This window comes from Lathyrus oleraceus, chromosome 7 (genome assembly GCF_024323335.1).
Source record: "Lathyrus oleraceus cultivar Zhongwan6 chromosome 7, CAAS_Psat_ZW6_1.0, whole genome shotgun sequence".
NCBI lineage: Eukaryota > Viridiplantae > Streptophyta > Magnoliopsida > Fabales > Fabaceae > Lathyrus > Lathyrus oleraceus.
This window is the reverse complement of record NC_066585.1, coordinates 257,799,397-257,819,037: the sequence shown is the minus strand read 5'-3', so window position 1 is coordinate 257,819,037 and position 19,641 is coordinate 257,799,397.

Below are 19,641 nucleotides of genomic sequence, written 5' to 3'. Positions count from 1 at the left end.
TCTACAATCTCCTTTTCCAAGCACAGTTCTTCCTCTCTTGATCACCTTGAGCCAGGCCTCAGCTGCCTTACGGGATACAGTCAAATCAGGCGAAGAATGGAAAAACAGAGATTCTTCCACATCCTTTTCCAAAGGCGGAGTTCTTAAAGCATATCCAAACTGTCTGACTGCTAGAGAAGGATTATAGTTGATTCCTCCTCTTCTTCCTACCAACGGTACATTTGGGAAGTTCCCACAACTGTGAATAATATCCGCCCGAAGCAAGCTCCGGTCAGACCACCAAGAAATATCTTCAGCTCTCAACCCCATCAATCTCTTCGACCAACTCAACGAGTCCTCGACATCAACGAACGCTCCTGATTTGGGTAGGTGAGAACTGAACCACTTATAAAACAAAGGCGCACAACAATTCAACAATCCTCCTTTTCTATTCTCATTCCTGTGGTGCACCGAATGAAAGAAATCTCCTAGCAAGGTCGGCACTGGATTTCCCAACACGAAGAGGCGTATTGCGTCCATGTCCACAAATTTGGCAACATTAGGGAACAGGACAATCCCATACACACAAAGAGCCAACACAGCATTGAAACCCCTCTGGTCACCATCTTCAAGTTTCTTCTTTGTTCTCCCAGCAAGAAACTCAAATGAAAACCACTGACTCCTCCCTTCTGACACATATTAGCCTTCAAGACTGATTTCCCCAAATATGTGGCCGAAGCAACCATGCTGAGATCGGGCAGAAACTCAGAACTGTAGAACAACAACTGTGACTTGATAGGAACTCTGAGAAAACTGGCAATCTCCTCCAAAGTAGGGACCAAAATATAATCCGGGAATGTGAAACACCTCAATGGAGGGTCATAGAACTGTAGCAGTGTAAAGAGAGCATCGTGTTGATCTTTGGAGAGAACCGTGACGAAGCTTAGAATCAAACCGTAATCCTTCTGGAATCCTTCTAGAGAATCGTGATCCATTAACTTCATCAGTTGTTGAATAGGCTCCAAACAAACCACTGGAAACTTGTAAGCGACGTGTCTCTTTCTGCCAATATCCATCTTAAGAGAACCAGAAAACCCCCGACCGGAATCAAGAAGAAAATGTAAACCCCCTAGAAATGGATAAACATGTGTTAAATGATATGAATGCAGAATGATGTGATACAATGCAGTGACATGGAAATCTGGACTGCTGTATCTGCTTGAACATCTGTCGGGTTGCACTGTTTGAAAAGAAACCCACTGAGGAATATAACACAAAACCAAAACTCTGCTCCAGAAAACCGGGTTGGTTGGAGGTTAAGGTTTCCTGAATTTAGCCCGCCCCTCACTGGTAGGTTCTAAGAACAGAAGTTTGTCAGCTTCAGCCCTTCAGTCGAGAATAATACGTTTACCACTGAAGGTTTGGCATTATTACGGGATAAAAGACCTCCACTGACTCCCCTCAACAGGACATCCTAAAGCAAGTTCCCAGTCTCGGGGTCCTCGGATTGAGCAGCGAGAATGCGCCCACCAGAGCTAACATAATCACGTCTCGGAGGAGAGGCCTCGACTGAGTTCTCGGGAAATGGTCACCAGAGTCGACGATTTCTAAAGGAATATCTGTCGTTATGGAACACCCATAGGACAGAATATATCCAAAAGAAACCTCGTCTGGAATGTGGGTCTCATGAACGACTTAACGTGGCAACATGCTACGCAAGCCTCATGACTATCCACTCTAAAACCTATGTGTACGCTCAAGCCTGGGTAGTGGGCTTATCTCTCATAAAATATCCCATCCCAACAAACAAAACAACCCAACAGGGCCAACAGACACAGCAATGATATGTACACAATGCAAAAGAATAAAGCAGATAAATGCTTGGAAGTAAATAACTTTACCAAAGAATAAACACCCAACAAACAAGAAACCTACAAAAGCTAGGAGGGACTCGCTTAGGGAAACTGTATATCCCCAGCAGAGTCGCCAGCTGTCGCAGCCTGAAAAATACAGATGCGAAAAAACAATCGGCGAAGAAGAAGTGACAGAAGAGTCGCCACCGTGCGTTATTTATCCCAAAGGAGGGAAAGGAAACGCTCGAAGTAAACCAGAAGAGAAGGAAAGGAAAAGACAAGGTCTCGCAACCAAATCTTGGGTTCGGGAGTCGATTATGCGAAGGGAAGGTATTAGCACCCCTACGCATCCGTAGTACTCTACGGGATCCACTCTTGTTGTTTCTTGTCTAAAGGGTGTGTGTTTATCTAAGGTACTATTTACTAAAAGAGAAAGGGTCAAAAGAAAATGACTCGCACGGATGTCGCATCCACTGCATACGTATCTCATATGAATATGAGAATCAGAGTCTTCGTAGCTCGGCTACCTATGGGTTAAGGATAAGTGTGCTCGCCAAGACATCGCGTCTTATGCCTACGTATCTCATCGGGAATGAGAATCAGAGCAAAACGTAGTTCAACTAACTACGGGAACAAGGGTCTCGATAGCAACTAGGGCAAGAGAAAGGGAATGTCTCGATCGCAACGAGGGCGAGAGAAAAGAAGGATTAGTTGTTAGTTGTTAGTCAAACTCGGCAAGACATCGCATCTTGTGCCTACGTATCTCATCTGAACATGAGAATCAGAGTTGCCGTAGTTCGGCAACATAGGGATTGCCATCTGAACATGGACTTACAAAGGAGGACACCAGTTGTGTCAAAGGAGAGTGGGCAATGTGTTCACGTCCTAGCAGTAGGTGTCGCAGCTCGCTGAATCGAGTCTTAGGCAGTTACCTCTTTGCAATAGGACGGATTGACATGCCACGAGATCGGAGACGCACGGAAGGTCTAAAAGAAATGGGGAAGCTCTGCCCTAGAGTTGTCATGCAATATGTACTTAAGTGTTAGGATTTACAAATCTACACTCGGAAAAGCGTCATCTATCTCTACTCCACAATCGTGGCCGAAACAATGTTTTGTATCTCTTAAGACAAGATATCTTTCATTTTAAAAGGTTTTTGATTGGTCGCACGGCGGCGAGAAAAAGAGTTTGATTGGTTGGATGTGCTTTGAGTGATGGCGAGAACTAGGATTGGCGAGATATACATCTCGAATCCTAGCCTCAGGAGTGCATGGTATACACCATGTTCCATTTCCATCTTTATTTGCAAAAGTGTTTAATAGAGAATTAAGTGTTTTGAATTTGATTGAGAAAGGGTTTGGAGAAACCGCATTGACAATTTTTGGCGATGGCGAGAGTTAAGATTGGCGAGGCATACGTCTCGAATCTTAACCTCAGGAGTGCATGGTATACACCATGTTCCATTTCCACCTTTATTGAAAAAGTGTTAAATAATAATTAGGTGTTTTGAGTTTTGTTGTGAAAATGACTTGACCTAGATCAAGTATTGATGGACGTTTGAGAAATCTTTGACGAAGTGGATAAATTTGGATGATGGCGAGAGCTAGGATTGGCGAGATATACATCTCGAATCCTAGTCTCAGGAGTGCGTGGTACACACCACGTTCCATTTCCATCTTTATTGAAAAGGTCTTGAATATGAATTAATATTTTTTAGTTTTTATCAGAAAAAATGGCTTGACGTTGAATCAAGCGTTTGATGAGAGTTTGAAAGAAACTGGAATAGAATAAGAGAGAGAAAGGAATTGGTTTGTTTATTGAGAAAAATACTCGACGTTGGATTGAGTCATATTTTTGTATTTTTTGAAATGGTTGATTTTATTCTTGTGTTAGTATCTAACTAAACAGTCAAGCAAATAAAGAAATAAAACAGTACAAAATTATTACACATCAGGGGAGTGGGGTACATTTTATCAAATGGGGATTAAAAAAATCGTGAAATAATTAAATCGGGCCCAAACAACAAATAATGTAATGCATGAGTGTAAGTGCAAGAGAACCGGCTCATTGTAAGAAAGCCCAAGAGTAAGCTATGTGAGGTTGATGGCGATGCTCAAAAGCAATCGACTTACGAGGGTGTGAAAATGGGCTCGACATTGAATCGAGAAAAAATATGATTTTTATAGTTTTAAAATGGTTTTGAATGAATGATGAAATTAAAAGAAACAAATCTATGTTATGATAATAATACAACTACGAGTGTGGGTGAAATTATAATAAAACACAAACATAGGAAAAGATGAATGCTAAAAGAAATGAAGAAAAATGCAATATGTGGGTATTGAACCCACTCCACTAAAGACTTAGAAACTACCCTCTCTCCACTAAACCACTTATAATTAGTTATCATTTAAATAACAACCTAAATATATAAACCCTACTAGATTGGAACAAAAAATGAAAAAGAAACTAAAATAACAAATAGTAAGGGTCTGTTGGATTACCAAAGAAACCCAGCCGCCTGGCTGTTGGGTTTCCAAAGAGAAATTAAAAGGTGCACTAAACAACACTACCAATAATTAAAATTAAAACCAAGGAATACCAAAGGAATGGTCTTTAATCATATTTGAATGTTGTTTTCTTAAAATTAAATGAAAAAAAAATTGGAAACAGAAACACTCTTTGAATCAATCAAAGTCCATTCCTTTTTTCACGCTAAACCTCATCGTTCTCTCTCTCATTTGCACGGTCCCCCCTCAATCGCTCTCTCTCATTCTCACCAAAACCCTCTCAATCGCGCTCCCTCTATCTCAGTATCGCTCTCAATCGCACTCTCTCACTCAAACACACCAGGACATGCAAGAACTCGTGGATAGGATAAACAAAGAGCTCACCTTCGGAGGTGATGACGTTGATGATGAAGCTTCGAACTCCTCCAACTCTTCAACCATGTTTTCTTTGATTTTTAGGTTAGGGTTTTTTGTATTTGAAAATCTCTTCGCCGTTTTTTTTCTTTTTTTTCTTTACTGATTTCTCTTTCTCCTTTTATGCTCACAGATTAGGGTTTCAATTTTATCTTTGGGTTCAAAGGAGTAACTCTGCGAAGTCCTTTCGGCGCTCAGAAATTGGATTGGATTGTTTAATGCTAAAATCGAAAACGGTATTCTGAACTCACCCTTTCTTCTTCATTTTTGTCTCTATGCCAAATTGGGATATTTCCTTGGAATTTAACCGACTTGGACTAATTTGTGTTACCACAGTAAAAAGATTATTGAAGATTCAAAAGCGATTTGGTTCAGGTTCAATGGTCTGTTATGGACGTTTGGGTTCAATTGTGTACTGGTCTTGTTTGGACTTGTCGATGCGGATTGTTGGTTGTTGCTGCTGCAGTTGATGGTTAATGCAGGTACAGCAGGGGTTGCCTTGGTTTAGCTTCATGTTATGCATGACTGAGTTTGTCATTTGTGTTGCACGACAGGAGTTTGTATTCAGTGGCTTGCATCAATGTTGCTCTGCAGTTGGTGGATTGGTTCCATGTTGTAGCACATGGCTGTTATAGAAGTAGGCACTTGTGGACTTGTAGTAGGTATTGAAAACCATGGTTGTCATGTTTTGTAGCAGGTCTGGACTGGTTTGTAGGCCTTGATTCAACTAATGAACTTGCTTCATCCAACAATGAGATAGGTGCATTTCCTGTATGCCTAACACAATTGCTATGCATTGCAGTTTGTGGATGTTAGAGGATGTGAAAGGATTGCATGCAGTTCTGCAGCAGGTTAACTCCATTTGGTTCAATACTTCATGGCTTGACTTGTGTTCACGGTAGATTGGTCATTGACACACACATTCATGAATTATGCATTGATGCTTCTGGTTGGTTTTGTTTTTGCACGGAGATTGGTTCCTTTGTTGCAACCTTCATAAGCCTTTCTCATCATCATGAGTTAAAAGCCAAATGCTTGTGTTAGTATTTCCAAATGGTTATGTATGTGGGTTTCATTTGACTGTGGTGCTTATGCATGATGATTGCAGCTGGTAGCAGGTTTTTATTTACAACTTCACTGCTTGGATATGGTTTCATTTGGATTTTTGGTAACAAGTGATGGCTCACGGGCGCATTTATGCAGCATGCTGCCACTCAGGTTTTGGCTCAGACGAGGCTTGGTGGTGATGTCCACTGCAGGGTCCAACGCATGGTAATGGTGTGCTGTAGGATGTTGAATGACTTGTTGCAGCAACAGGGCCAAAATTGTTGTACCATGGATTCTCCAATAGTGAAATTGTGCACTTCCTTGGCTTGGTGTGTTGTCTTTGGCTAGAGCAATGAATGGTAAGCAAGGGATAATGTTGTGCTGTGTTGGAGCTCTTTGGAGCTGATTTGGGACAGACCAAGGCCAATGGTTAGTGATTCAAAATGTCAAAATAAACATGGTGTGCACAATGTCATTTACTTGGAAATGAAGCAATCAAAAGAAACCACAACCAAGCATGAAGATTTGGTGACACATCAAAGCAAAAGTCTAGGTCAAGTTTGGATGATCAAGAGCAAGTGAGAGTTGACTTTGGTCAACGTTGACCAAAAGTCAATTGTTGACCCAAGTCAACAAACGGTCAAAATTCAATTTTATTTGTATTTTTCTTTGTAAATGGACATTGGATTGATGATTGTGGTGAAAATTAGGGCTTTTGGATTTTGGGTGACTTTGGTCAATGTTGACCAAAAAGTCAACTGTTGACCAAAAATTGTCAAGACTTGTATTTTCTTGTGTAGAATCAAATGTAATGGTTTACAATGACATGAAATAGATTGAAATGAATTAACAAATGGTTTGAAGTTGGTTTCCAAATTGTTTTGTCTTATGACTTGAATGTTTGACTTTTAAAAAATAACTTGACTGATAATGTACATGAACAAGGCCATGAAATGAGACCATAAGGTTAGGGTTCTGACATAGTATCCATGAACCAATAACATGACTAGCAAGTGGCTTGAAACACAAAAAGCTTGGTTGTTCAGATGACCCAGACCATAGATGTATCCACAATCACATGAACAACACCATGACTTTGGACCAAGACCAATCCAAGCATGCTAAATAAAAATAGAAACATAAAAAAAATTCAGGACCAAAATCGGGGTATGACAGTTGGGATACTCAAAACATTCTAAAGGATATAAAGTATACAATACAGAAACATAAGTTGTGGAAGAATTAATTCATGTCAGATTTGATGATAAACTTGACTCTGAAAAGTCAAAGCTAGTTGAGAAATTTGCAGATTTTGTAATCACACTTGCAGGTTTTGACGAAAAGACAAATGATTCTGAAGAAGCTGAAAGAGGGACTTCAGAAGCACCTGAACGCACAATCAATCAGAAAAGACAAAGAAATAGGCAAAATATCTCTGAAGAACTAATTCTGGGAAACAAGGATGAACCTGTCAGAACAAGATCAACATTCAAAGTTTTTGAAGAAACTCTTATGGGACTAGTATCTCTAATAGAGCCAACATCGTGTGAAGAAGCTCTTCAAGATAAAGAATGGATTCTGACAATGAAAGAATAACTTGATCATTTTTCCAAAAATGATGTTTGGGATCTTGTACCAAGACCCAAGGGAACCCATGTGATTGGAACTAAAGGGGTCTACAGAAACAAGCTAAATGAAAAGGGTGAAGTTGCCAGAAACAAAGAACGACTGGTGGCACAGGGTTATAGTCAACAAGAAGGGATTTACTATAATAAAACCTTTGCTCCAGTCGAGAGGTTAAAATCTATTCGTCTCCTTGTATCTTTTGTTGTTAATTGTTCTATTAAATTATATCAAATGGACGTCAAAAGGGCGTTTCTGAATGGTTACATTTCTGAAGAAGTGTATGTTCATCAACCTCCTGGATTTGAAAATTCAAAACTTCCAGAACATGTTTTCAAACTTAAGAAATCTATTTACGGTCTGAAACAAGCACCCAAAGCTTGGTATGAAAGACTTAGTTCATTTCTTCTGGAAAATGATTGTATCAGAGGAAAAGTGGACTCTAGTCTCTTTTGCAAAAACATTAGAAATGATCTTATGATTTGTCAAATTTATGTTGATGATATAATATTTGGTTCTGCTAACCCTTTTGTCTGCCAATAATTTTCTGAGTTAATGCAGGCAGAATTTGAAATGAGCTTAATGCAAGAACTAAAGTTCTTTCGGGGCATTCAAATCAATCAAACATCAGGAGCCTCATATGTCTATTGTCGCAACGCGAAAAACAACCGGCGGGGAAAATACAGAGCCGCCACCGATGCTATTCATCCTATGACAGAAAGGGAGCGCAGGACTAACCTAAGAAAGGGAAAGGAACGGTCTTACGACCAGAGATTACAAGGTACGGGAGTCGGTTACGCAAGGGGAAGGTGTTAGCACCCCTCACGTCCGCCGTACTCGACGGGATCCACGCTCAAAAGATAGCTCAAAGGAAAGGAAAGGGTTGCTAATAAACTGCTCAAATAAACTGCACAAACTGGAACGATAAACAGGTGGGGAAGAGAAAGAAAACGGAGGAAGTGGACTCGGCAGGATGTCGCATCCTGGGCCTACGTAGTTTATCAGAAACAAACATCAAAGTCAACGTAGTTTGGGACAAGGGGACATGCTCGCTAGGACATCGCATCCTATGCCTACGTATCTTCTCTATCCATAGGAGAATCATAGCACTCGTAGCTCGGCTAACGCACGCTGAAACAAGACACCAAAAAGGGACGCTGAGACGTCAAAAGAAACACTCAAAAGGAAACAGAATGCCAATACATGGACTTACACCCGACTCTTAACAATAACAAAAAAGGAAACAGAATGCCAATACATGGACTTACACCCGACTCCTAACAATAACAAAAAGGAAACAGAATGCCAATACATGGACTTACACCCGACTCCTAACACTAACAAACGCTAACCAGCGAACACCAAAGAAAAAGGTTATCAGAACGAACCCCAACAAAGTAACCAAATATCCAGAATAAATTCCCGATATGTATAACCAATCACCACGAATGAACCCCAAAGATGAATCCCAAGTGAATAACAATCGTCACAAATGATCCCTGAAATGAACCCCAATATGAATAACAATCATCACAAATGAACCCCGAGATGAACCCCAAATGAATAGCAATCATCACAAATGAACCCCGAGATGAACCCCAAATGAATAACAATCATCACAAATGAACCCCGAAGATGAACCCCCAAATGAATAACAATCATCACAAATGAACCCCGAAGATGAACCCCAATATGAACCCCAAGTAACAACAGAAGAAATCCCCCAAGGTGTGAACATATAACACACACACACGCTGAACAAACGGGTAATCACACCAAAGAAAACAAATGCCAGAAGCAAAGACACGAAACGTTAAACACTAGTTAAGAATAAGGGTGAACACACGCGAAAACAAAGAAAAGGGTGCCCGGAGAGATTGCTCTCAACCTCCTGCCTACGTATCTCATCTGGTATGAGAATCAGGGCGACGTAGTTCCCCTTACCAGGGGTAAAACACTCTCCTAACCAGAGACCGGGGAAACAACAAACTAATAGGGAGACTAAGACTCGAGCCTAATAGTTGTCATGCAATCAATATCCCTAAGTTGAGGTCTCTAACAAGAATTTGACTCATACAGGAAGCGAGTCAACTCAAGTCCAAACTCTCCATACGTTCAACTTCCTCAGAAGTTAATCGTACGACTCCTACAGAAAAAGAGGTGAGAATAGGAAAGCAAATAACCACACCAACACAAGTGAACAAGCATCACACACTATATCCATACAAGAGTCTCAAACAACGGGTGGGCTTTAGTCAAGAGGGGTCATATCAACCTCGACAAACAAGCCAAACTGTAAGGGTAATCAAATGGGCTCTTAACCACTGACATTGAACGTCAGGGTGAGCAGATCAAAATGGTAATGAGGATGAGACCTCATAGCTCTTAACCCTTGCCAGGGTGAGCTTATGATACAGAAAGCGTGGGGATCCAGAAAGTGGGATCCTTTTCCACTTGACAGACTCTGGACAAAAGATCTGGGGGCACATGTTCAGAAGCATCAGCACGTAGTGCGAGCATAAAGAATGACACACTAAATAACGGGGGATTGGCTACTAATCCCTTTTATCCGTCAATTGCCTCTACTCTTGGAGGTCTTATCAAGTATAACACATGCCTCTTCTTGGAGGTCTTTGGGCACAATTTTAAACAAACACAAACAGAGCCTCTGAAGGAGGACTTGCCAGCAAAATGCCTGCCAAAAAGGTGACAGGACTCCAGACTACATGAAGTAAGAAGCTAACTACCTGAGTGGTGTGTCAACCACAATCCAATGCTCAAGCAAGAGCTAAAGCAAGTAAGCAACTAAGGTACCTGTACAAAGACTAAACAGTTAGTACTTCAGTCATAAAACTAGAAGACAAGCAGTGAAACCCTCTAACAGTTACACAATTCAATGCATAAGTGCCCTAGCACTCAAATGAGCTCATGAGCTCACCACATCAATTACAACCCTACAAAACAAACATAGGTCAGAACTCAAATGCATTTGTATCTCACAAGGTGAGAACAAACCCAATCATCAATGATGAGTATCCACCTGAAACAAGCGACAAAGTTAGTTTATGTATATCCAATCAAACACAACAAAGCATAAACAAACAATGGCATGAGATGAATTGAATCACAAATCAGGGATCAAACCAATGTAAAAGAGGCAAAGGCTCACACCACAAAGAAGACCCCAAATCAAGTCAAAGAATGGACCAAAAACAAACCCTAAAACTGGGTCAAAACTCTAGTACAAAGATAAGACTCAAAACCTAACCAAATGACCAATCCATGACCCATCCTTTTGCACATCACACATTCAAACACTCCCTCCAATGTCCTCAAAAGGACCAGCATCAAATCAATGATCAAGTACCTCAACTTGCCTATGTAATGTAATGACCAAAAATATGCACAAAATGAACTTCCAACTTAGAAAATTCATATCAAATCAGAAATGCATGCAATGACTTTGAGATTTTTTGTATAAGTTCCTTATGCCATGAATGTTCAATATGCAAAAGATCAAGTCCAGAATGATGCAAATGCTATGTGAACCAAAATGCACCAATTCAATGTCAAAAATGTGACACAAATTGTCCCATTTTTCTCTATGTGTCAAAAATGATGATAACATGTGAGAAAAAATCCAAACCAGTGACCAATAATTCATGTCATGTATGAATGTCATGTATGCAAAAAATTGGATCAAAAATCTCAAAATTGAGGATTTCACAATACATTGAATGCACTAGGTCAATTTGGCACAATATTGATTCAAAAATTCCCACATAAAAATCTAGACATAAAAAATTCTTGAATTCAACACCATAAAAAAGTAGACACAAATAAAAAACTATGAAAAAAAATTGGGACTCAATTGGACAATTTTTGAATTTTTTATGAATTAAACAAAATGAACAAAGTAATTGAAATAAAAAAAGAAAATGGAGGGAAATGAATTATTTGAATTAAATCAGAAAAATCGGAGACCACAGGATCTGGCGCGCGATTAGAATCAATGGTCCACGTTTAAACAAATGAAACGCACCGTTTCATTAATTGACTCAGCCACCCAGTCATCAGTCAATGCTCGCGTGGCCTTGGTCAAAGGAACCTCACCCAATTACTCTTCCACGCACGAAGCCACATGGCACACACATCAGCTAAACCCTAAAATTACACAGACGTCGGAGCTCCGCTCCGGTCGTCTTCCCCGACGAGCCTCCGGTGGCTCCCACGGCGGCGCCACCATAATTTTTTCCAGAAATTCACCAAGCCAATGTCATTACACTCAGTTTTCCACGCTGATTCCAACTATCCTATTAGATTCTCCTAATTCTCCCTAGGTTTTGCAAATCGAAGACAATAAGTTTCTAGATCCAAACTTCCAGTCACAACTACGTCCTCAATTCTCACTCAATCTCAATTCTAAACATATATTCGTGATCTACACATCAAGATCTACAATCCTATAACCTAAAATCAGCAAAAGGAGAGAGTGAAATTGAAGTCACCTGGAAATGGAGACCTCTGAAATCTCGATCTCACGAGCTCAGCTGCTCCAGATCAACTCCTATGAACTTCCTTTGAAGCTTTATGCAAAAATGAATGGATGAAACCTCTTGAATGTGCCTCAATTTCCAAATCCGTTCATCATGATAGTGCACTTGAACTGCTTGATTTCTTGATGAATTGCACCAAACGATGGATGATTCTTGATCAGTGAAGCATGAGGATCAAGAATATGCAATGATCTTTGGGAATTGTGTGAAGAAAATTCAAATTCGAAGAGAGAGATTTTGAGAGAGTTTCTTGAATTCTAGATCTGAAATGGTTGTTATGGCAGTTATGATTAGGGTTTCTCTATTTATACTCCTTGCTAATTGTAAGACCCCAATTTTGTCCCTAAGATCCCTCATGGCATCATACCATATCATAGCATTGCCTCAAGGATCATTATGCACCTTTGCTTCTCTCCTAGTGGGTGGGCTATCTTATGAGTGTGGTTCTTGATCACCAAGCATGTATTGCATTTGTATGTCATTGCTTTTCATATGTTTACTAACCAAAAGTACAAAAATATTGTCATCTAACCTTGTTGCTTGCAGATGAAGCCAACTAGGTCAAGCCAGTTAAAATCAGCCATTGAGCAATGGATGGTGACCATTCTTGAAGAATTTGGGCACCATGATCATTCATCATAAGTTCATATAAGTTGTGATATCATTTTGGATCAAGATCTCATGTGAAAGAGGCTTGAAATTCATCAGAACATGGCTCAGTCAGCTGAAACCCTAGAAAAGTCAACTGTGGTCAACTGTGCATTTAATCAGGAATTGGAGGGTGTGAGATGGTTGGAAAGACCTCATTCATGTCCATATGAGCCTCATTTGGCATTTCAAAGATCATCATTGAAGAATTTGAAGTCAAACAAAAAGTTTCCAAAAATAAAAATGACCTGTAATTTCCACCTGCCAAAAATGGAAAGTTTTTCTCCTCAAAATTACATGTCCAAGAATGCTTCAAATCAAATTTTGTCCAACATGAAAGTTGAAGATCTTGCTCTCACCTTTCCAAAAAGTCCAAGAACACTCATTTCTCATGTGTGGTTGGCAAATTATGATCAAATCATTTTCAGAAAATGCCTAAATTCAAAGTGGCATAACTTTTGAATGGAATGGCCAAATTGGTTGGTTCTTCTTTGAGCAAACCCCATTTGATGTGTACTATCCAAATCCATCATCACATTTCATCAAAAACCTTCACATAAAAAGGTCATTTTTCAAGTGGACCATTTAAAAATTGGTGGGAAAAAAGGCCAAATTTCAAAATACATGGAATTTCCACATGAAACCAATTGGAATAGCTTCTAAATGTGATTTATGACTTGCTTCAAAAGAAAAAAACACTGTTCCATTGGTTCAAGCTATCAAAGGGCAAATTGGCCAAATTGCATAATAAGTTCAATTCACTAATCACTCCAATTTGGTTAAACATGATTAAGGCATGGATTAACATGAGGTATAAAAGCCTAATCCTAACAGAAAATGCAGGATCAACAATCATTTTTCAGATCAAACTCCAAAACCTCACAAATTCTCTCAAATTCTCACAATTTGCACACACACTTTTTTCACTCATTCATCAAATTTCTTCATCCTTTATGCTAGTTCTTGCTTTGATCTTCATCTGCAGGTGATTTAGAGGGACTGTTGAACAAGATTGGTGGAAGAATTGTGCAAATTCGCAGCTGTTGAAAACCTTGCTCTTCCATGGCAGTTGGCAAATCTCATTGATCCAAGCATTGTTGAGCTGAGCATTCATCACCATTCATCTCCTACATCAATATACACGATCTGTTTCACTCAATTGGAACTTGAAACGCGCGGATTTCACACTGCAATCCTCAAGAGGTAAATTTTCGAAGTCTCCAATTCTTGAAATCAACATATGGATTCAATAGATCGTTCATCATAGAGTAATCTGAAAGTTGAATCGCGCGATTTCATCAAGTAATCATGGAGAAATCTTGAATTAAAGTTTGTGCACCAAAACATTTCTTGATTAGATCTTTCTGTATGTTGAGTTCTGGATAATTTCACTGTTAGATTCATGATCCTTGTTGAAAGATGAAGAGATCCATATATAGTTTGCTAGTTTTCGTGAGAAAATGTTCATGTCGATGATGAACAGTGTGAAATGATGAAGAACACTTGATTTTCTTTCCAATTCGCGTGCTAGATCTTGTTTCCTTGCCTTTCCGTTTGAATTCCTGTTTCCCGCCCTGGCCAACCAATAGCGTGACGCCATTTCATTAAATGAAACGAGGCGTTTTGCCCCTGGCTTGCTGGAATTACAAAATTGCCATTCGCTGATTTATTTAATTCATTTAATTCATTTTAAAACTTAAATAATTATTTCATATTTTAACCTAACCTCTAAAATCCATAATTAATTCATTTTTTGCCCAAATTGGATGGGGATTTTTGTGTTAATCTCCAAATTCCCTCTAGTTTTTTTTAGGTATGATAATGAAAGTTGTGCCTGGTGATTTTTTGGTTTTGCCTAGTGATCTTTGACATGTATGCATTATGTGTATGTCTTACCATATTGATCATGAAATAATCATGCATTATCCAAAATGATTGAAATTTCACATGCTTGTTCTTGACTCTTTCCTGGTGATTTTGGTATATAGTTTGCTATTTTTGAGTCCCTGGTTAGAGAGATATGATGTGATCTTTTTGAGTGTGACAATGTGTATCACACTATGTTATGCTATGTTCCTGATTTTATTTTCCATACCTACAATGTGCCAATTTCCCTGAATTTTTGCATGTGATATCATATGTATGTCTAGTTTCTCCATGATTTTTTGTGGATTTGATTGGTCCATTTCCTATTTGATTGGGATTTTTGTTGGCTGTTTAGTCATTTTAGGGTTTTTCTTGAGTAGTTCACTTACATATCTTGTGAAATCCTCATCCCTTATCATATGAAGATGAAATTTGGTGGAGTGTTTCTTGACATGTTTAGATTCATTTTGGCTTTGGTCCCATTCATTTCTCATTTGTTTTCACTGTTTCACACTTGCTTGAAGTTGGTGTACACTTTGTGACCTTGTTTGGGTTGATTTTTGCATACCATGACTTCCTGATTTAATTCCCATACTTCCACTTGTCCAAATAGTATGAAATTTGATATGTAGCTCATTGAATGTGTTCTATTTGAGCTGGAATTTTTGTGGAATTTATTGAGCTGTTTTGGTATTTGTTTGATTGTAATCATTCTGTTTACTCATATGTGGTTCACACTTGCTTACTTTGATCTAAATTGTGCATGAAATGAAATTGATGCATTGTTTTGATATGGGACCAATTAGACTTCCTTCTTAATTGAATTATCTTGGTTTTGATCATGTTTCACTTGCTGTTTTAAGATTTTTCCCTCCTTTTGACCCTAGGCTTGTCCTAGTGGTCTTACTTCTCATGTTTGAGTTTGACTTTGACTTTTCAGGTTAAGAAGCAAAGTGCTTTAAAGGAATTAATGCAAGTTGATTGAGTTGTTTCATTTGACTATTGTAAACTAATTTGTTTGTTTTGTAGGATGCTTAGCTCATTTGAGCTTTGTGCTTTGCACATTGCATTGTTTGATTGTATATTAACTGTTGGTTCATTACCTTGTTTGTTTTGACTTTTGTGATTGGTGCTGATTATATTTGATTGATTTCAGGTACCATAGTTGCTAATAGTTCTTTGAGAACTTGCATTGCTTTGCTTGTATAGCATTTGCATTGAGTTATAGCACCTTCTTCTTCATGTAGTCTGGAAGACCTGGCTTGTTACTTAGCCAGGCACCTGTCTGAAGTCCTCCTTAAGAGGCAATGTCTTTGTGTGTTTATTTTTTGTCCCCAAGCAGGTAAAGTCCTTTGAATAAGGCAATTGGTAGAATCCAAGAGATATGTAGCCTATCTCCTACTATTCTGTGAGTCTCTCACCTTGCTCACACTACTTGTGTTGATGCATAGTGAGTAAAAGCCCAAGATCTATAGAGTCTAATTTGTGGAGAGAGTTCCCCCTTTCTGAACTCCCACACCTTCTGATATTCAATACTCTCCCTGACCAGGGATAAGAGTGATGAGGCACACCCCTCATATCCTTTCATCTGCTTCACCTTGGCTCTCAATGTCAAGGTCAAGAGCACCATTTACCCATTTCAGTTGACTTTAAAGTCAAACCCTTTGCTTGAGCCTAATTGCTTGGTTATAGTGTGTGATAAATGACCTTGCTTGATTATTTGCTTGATTCATATGTACATGTTTGCTTGCATGCTTTTGTGCATTTTTCATCATTGATTGTTCATTAGCGCATGACCATCATTGCATATCTTTGTGACACATTTGTGTTTGCCCATTGAGGACAATTGTAAGACCATGTTCTTTGGCCATTGTTCCTATGATTTGGAAGGGATAGAATGTAAGACCAACTCATTGGTCACTCATATCCTCTTTGCCTAGTGCATTGTTTGTTTGTTGTATGAGAGGATGCAATTATAAGTCCATGTTGTTGGCATTTGTATTCCTATGATCATTTTGTGAGATTGGAGTAAGACCATTTATTGGCATCCGGTATCATTGTTTTATTTTAGGAGATTGGTGTAAACCCATTTATTGGTATCCGGTATCCGCTTTTTTGTGAGATTGGAGTAAGACCATGTATTGGCTTCCGGTATCATTGTTTTGTTTTAGGAGATTGGTGTAAATCCATTTATTGGTATCCGGTATTCGCTTTTGTGTGAGATTGGAGTAAGTCCATTGATGGCATCCGGCATCATCTTGTCTTTTATTTTACTAACTTGCTTTGTTGCTTTATTCCAAAGGACACACTTGAATCATCTTCTATATGATTTCAAGAGGTGAACCTCTAGGAAGTTTTACACTCCATCATCCATACCCTTTGGTTTCAAACCCCTTTTCACATTGTTGACTTTTCAAACTTGTATATACATGTCGTGCAAACATTCTCACCTCTTTCAAATTAGAAACCTGGACCTTAAGTCCTTGATTTTCAAACTTCACTTTTGTTAATACTTCTTTTTGAATCAATCTTAATCATATCTTGACCATACTTTGTAAATACTCCTAATCAATTAACTTCACCCATTCAATTGTTGTGTGGCTTTGTCCATTGTTAATATGTCTTCATACATTAGCCATAGGTTTCAATTCTCATAGTGGTTGATGTAAATCTCACCACATCCTTAGTAAGTTGATTGTAAGTCTTCCATACTTATTATAGGGTTAACCCCTCACTAGTATGTTGAAGCTATCCTTGCATGGTGGATTGTTGGTATTGGTTGAGTTTTCTCCCGTTGAGAATGAAAAGCCTTAGTGCTCTTGTTTTAAAATTGAATCCATTGACAATTTGGAAATCTTTTAGCCGAACTACGGCGTTTTGATCCTTACCTTTGATGGAAGGTACGTAGGCAACGGGTTCATCCGTTCGAACACAAAAATAATTAACATGTACATTCTTTCCTCATCATCCCATTCATGTTTGCACAATATGTCATAAACAAATAAACATTTTTGTACAACAAGTGTGAAAAGGGTTCCCTAGGAGTACCTAGGACGTGATGGGTGCCTAACACCTTCCCATTGCGTAATTTACCCCTTACCCCGATCTCTGATCTTTTCATTGGTTTTCTACGTGTAAAACTTCTTAGGCTTTTGTTCGCTTTTTAGCCAGTCCTTTGGATAAATAAAAGTGCGGTGGCGACTCTATTTAGTTGTATACTTTGCTTATGATTTAATCGATAGATCATATAGCGACGAATACACCGCTACAGAAAAGTGGCGACTCTGCTGGGGATAACATTTCCTTGGTGGTATTGCCTACTTTTCACCCTTGTTGTATGATATATTGTTATTTGTTATGTGATATATTTTTGTACAATTTGGGATAACTGTATTGATTGTAATGTTTGAATTGCTTGATATACAATTGTTGTTTGCTTGGGTGATCTCTGTGAGATGAGTTCTATACCCGAACTCGAGTGCACTCTAGGATAGGAGAATAGCATAGTCTTGTTGACTGGTGTGGAGTATTCCTTAGCCAGTTGACTTGCGAGTCCATTCACTTGGTGGAGGTCATGTTGGATTAATAATGTTACACAAGTTATTTGTGGTTAGGCATTGTTCTTTCAATCATGTGCCTTAGAAGCCAAGGACCTTAGTTTACCAAACCCATCTTGGCCTATTTTTAGGACGTAGTGCGGAGGTCGTTCAGATGTAAGATCTGATGCGATTGTCACGCGATACTACACTCATAAGAGTCTCTCTTGAGAATATTTTTGGAATACGAGTATTCGTTCCTCCGATAATATCCGAGAGATGGGACGATGATTATGGGAACCTCTGGTAGAACATGTCTGGCAGGTTTAAACCCTAGTACACTCCCTTTGGGTGGTTCTTAACCGAAACTCCATGCTCGTGACTCTCAGCAAACCCGTGATTCATGGTTGAGTCGTTCAGACAACCTTAATATCAATGGAACTTGGGCGTTGATAACGTGAAAACCATAATCCGCCAAAATGGATGATTGATATTAAGGATGTCAGAGCCGGTTCATGTACCGTTAATATCAATGGAACTTGGGTGTTGATAAGGTGAAAACCTAAATCCGCCAAAATGGATGATTGATATTAGGGATACAATGAGCTTTCCCATGACCTTTGTCTGGTATGCTTTGCTTGATCCTTGAGTGTGATTGTTGCATTCATGCATTCATGCATTCATCTGCATTTCATGTCATCAGAAAAAGAGAAAATTTTCAAGGAACTTAAAAGGGTTTATTTGCAAAATTTTCAGACATGGAAAGACCAAAAAGGCATACGAAGAAGTACAGTTTCAGACAACCTGATCTAAAAGAGTTAAGGAATCTGACATCTTATGTACTAGATCCCTTGGGTTTCAAAGCTCGTTATGGGAAGCTTCTGCCTCTGCTCACCACTCAGGTTGATGAGGGTTTGATGAGTACTCTAGCTCAGTTCTATGATCAGCTGTATCATTGCTTCTCCTTTCCGGATTTCCAGTTATTGCCTACCTTGGAGGAGTATTCTCACCTCATTGGGATTCCTATTCTGGATCAAGTGTCGTTCAGTGGCCTAGAGAGTATTCCATCTGCTCGAGAGATTGCAAGTTTGTTGCATATAGATGAAGATCTGATCAGAGCTAATCTGACTACCAAAGGCGGAATTCAGGGTTTTCCTTCCGAGTTCCTCATCGCTCAAGCTACTTTCTATGGGAAAGCCAGGAGTGAGGATGCCTTTGAGGCTTTGTTTGTATTGCTCATCTATGGTTTAGTGCTGTTTCCCAACTTCGCCAAGTTTGTGGACATGAATGCTATTAGGATCTTCTCAGTTCTTAATCCAGTTCCGACTTTGTTGGGTGATGCTTATGTCTCTTTGCACTCCAGGAATGCAAAGGGTGGTGGAGTTATTGTCTGCTGTCTACCTTTGTTGTACAAGTGGTTTATTTCGCACTTGCCGCAGACCGTTGCTTTCAAGGAGAACAAGGGATGTCTACGGTGGTCTCAGAGACTCATGTCTCTCACTAATGATGATATCTCTTGGTATGATCGCGTGTACGATACCGTTCAGATCATTGACTATTGTGGTGAATTCCCAAATGTGCCTCTTCTTGGTACATGTGGTGGGATAAG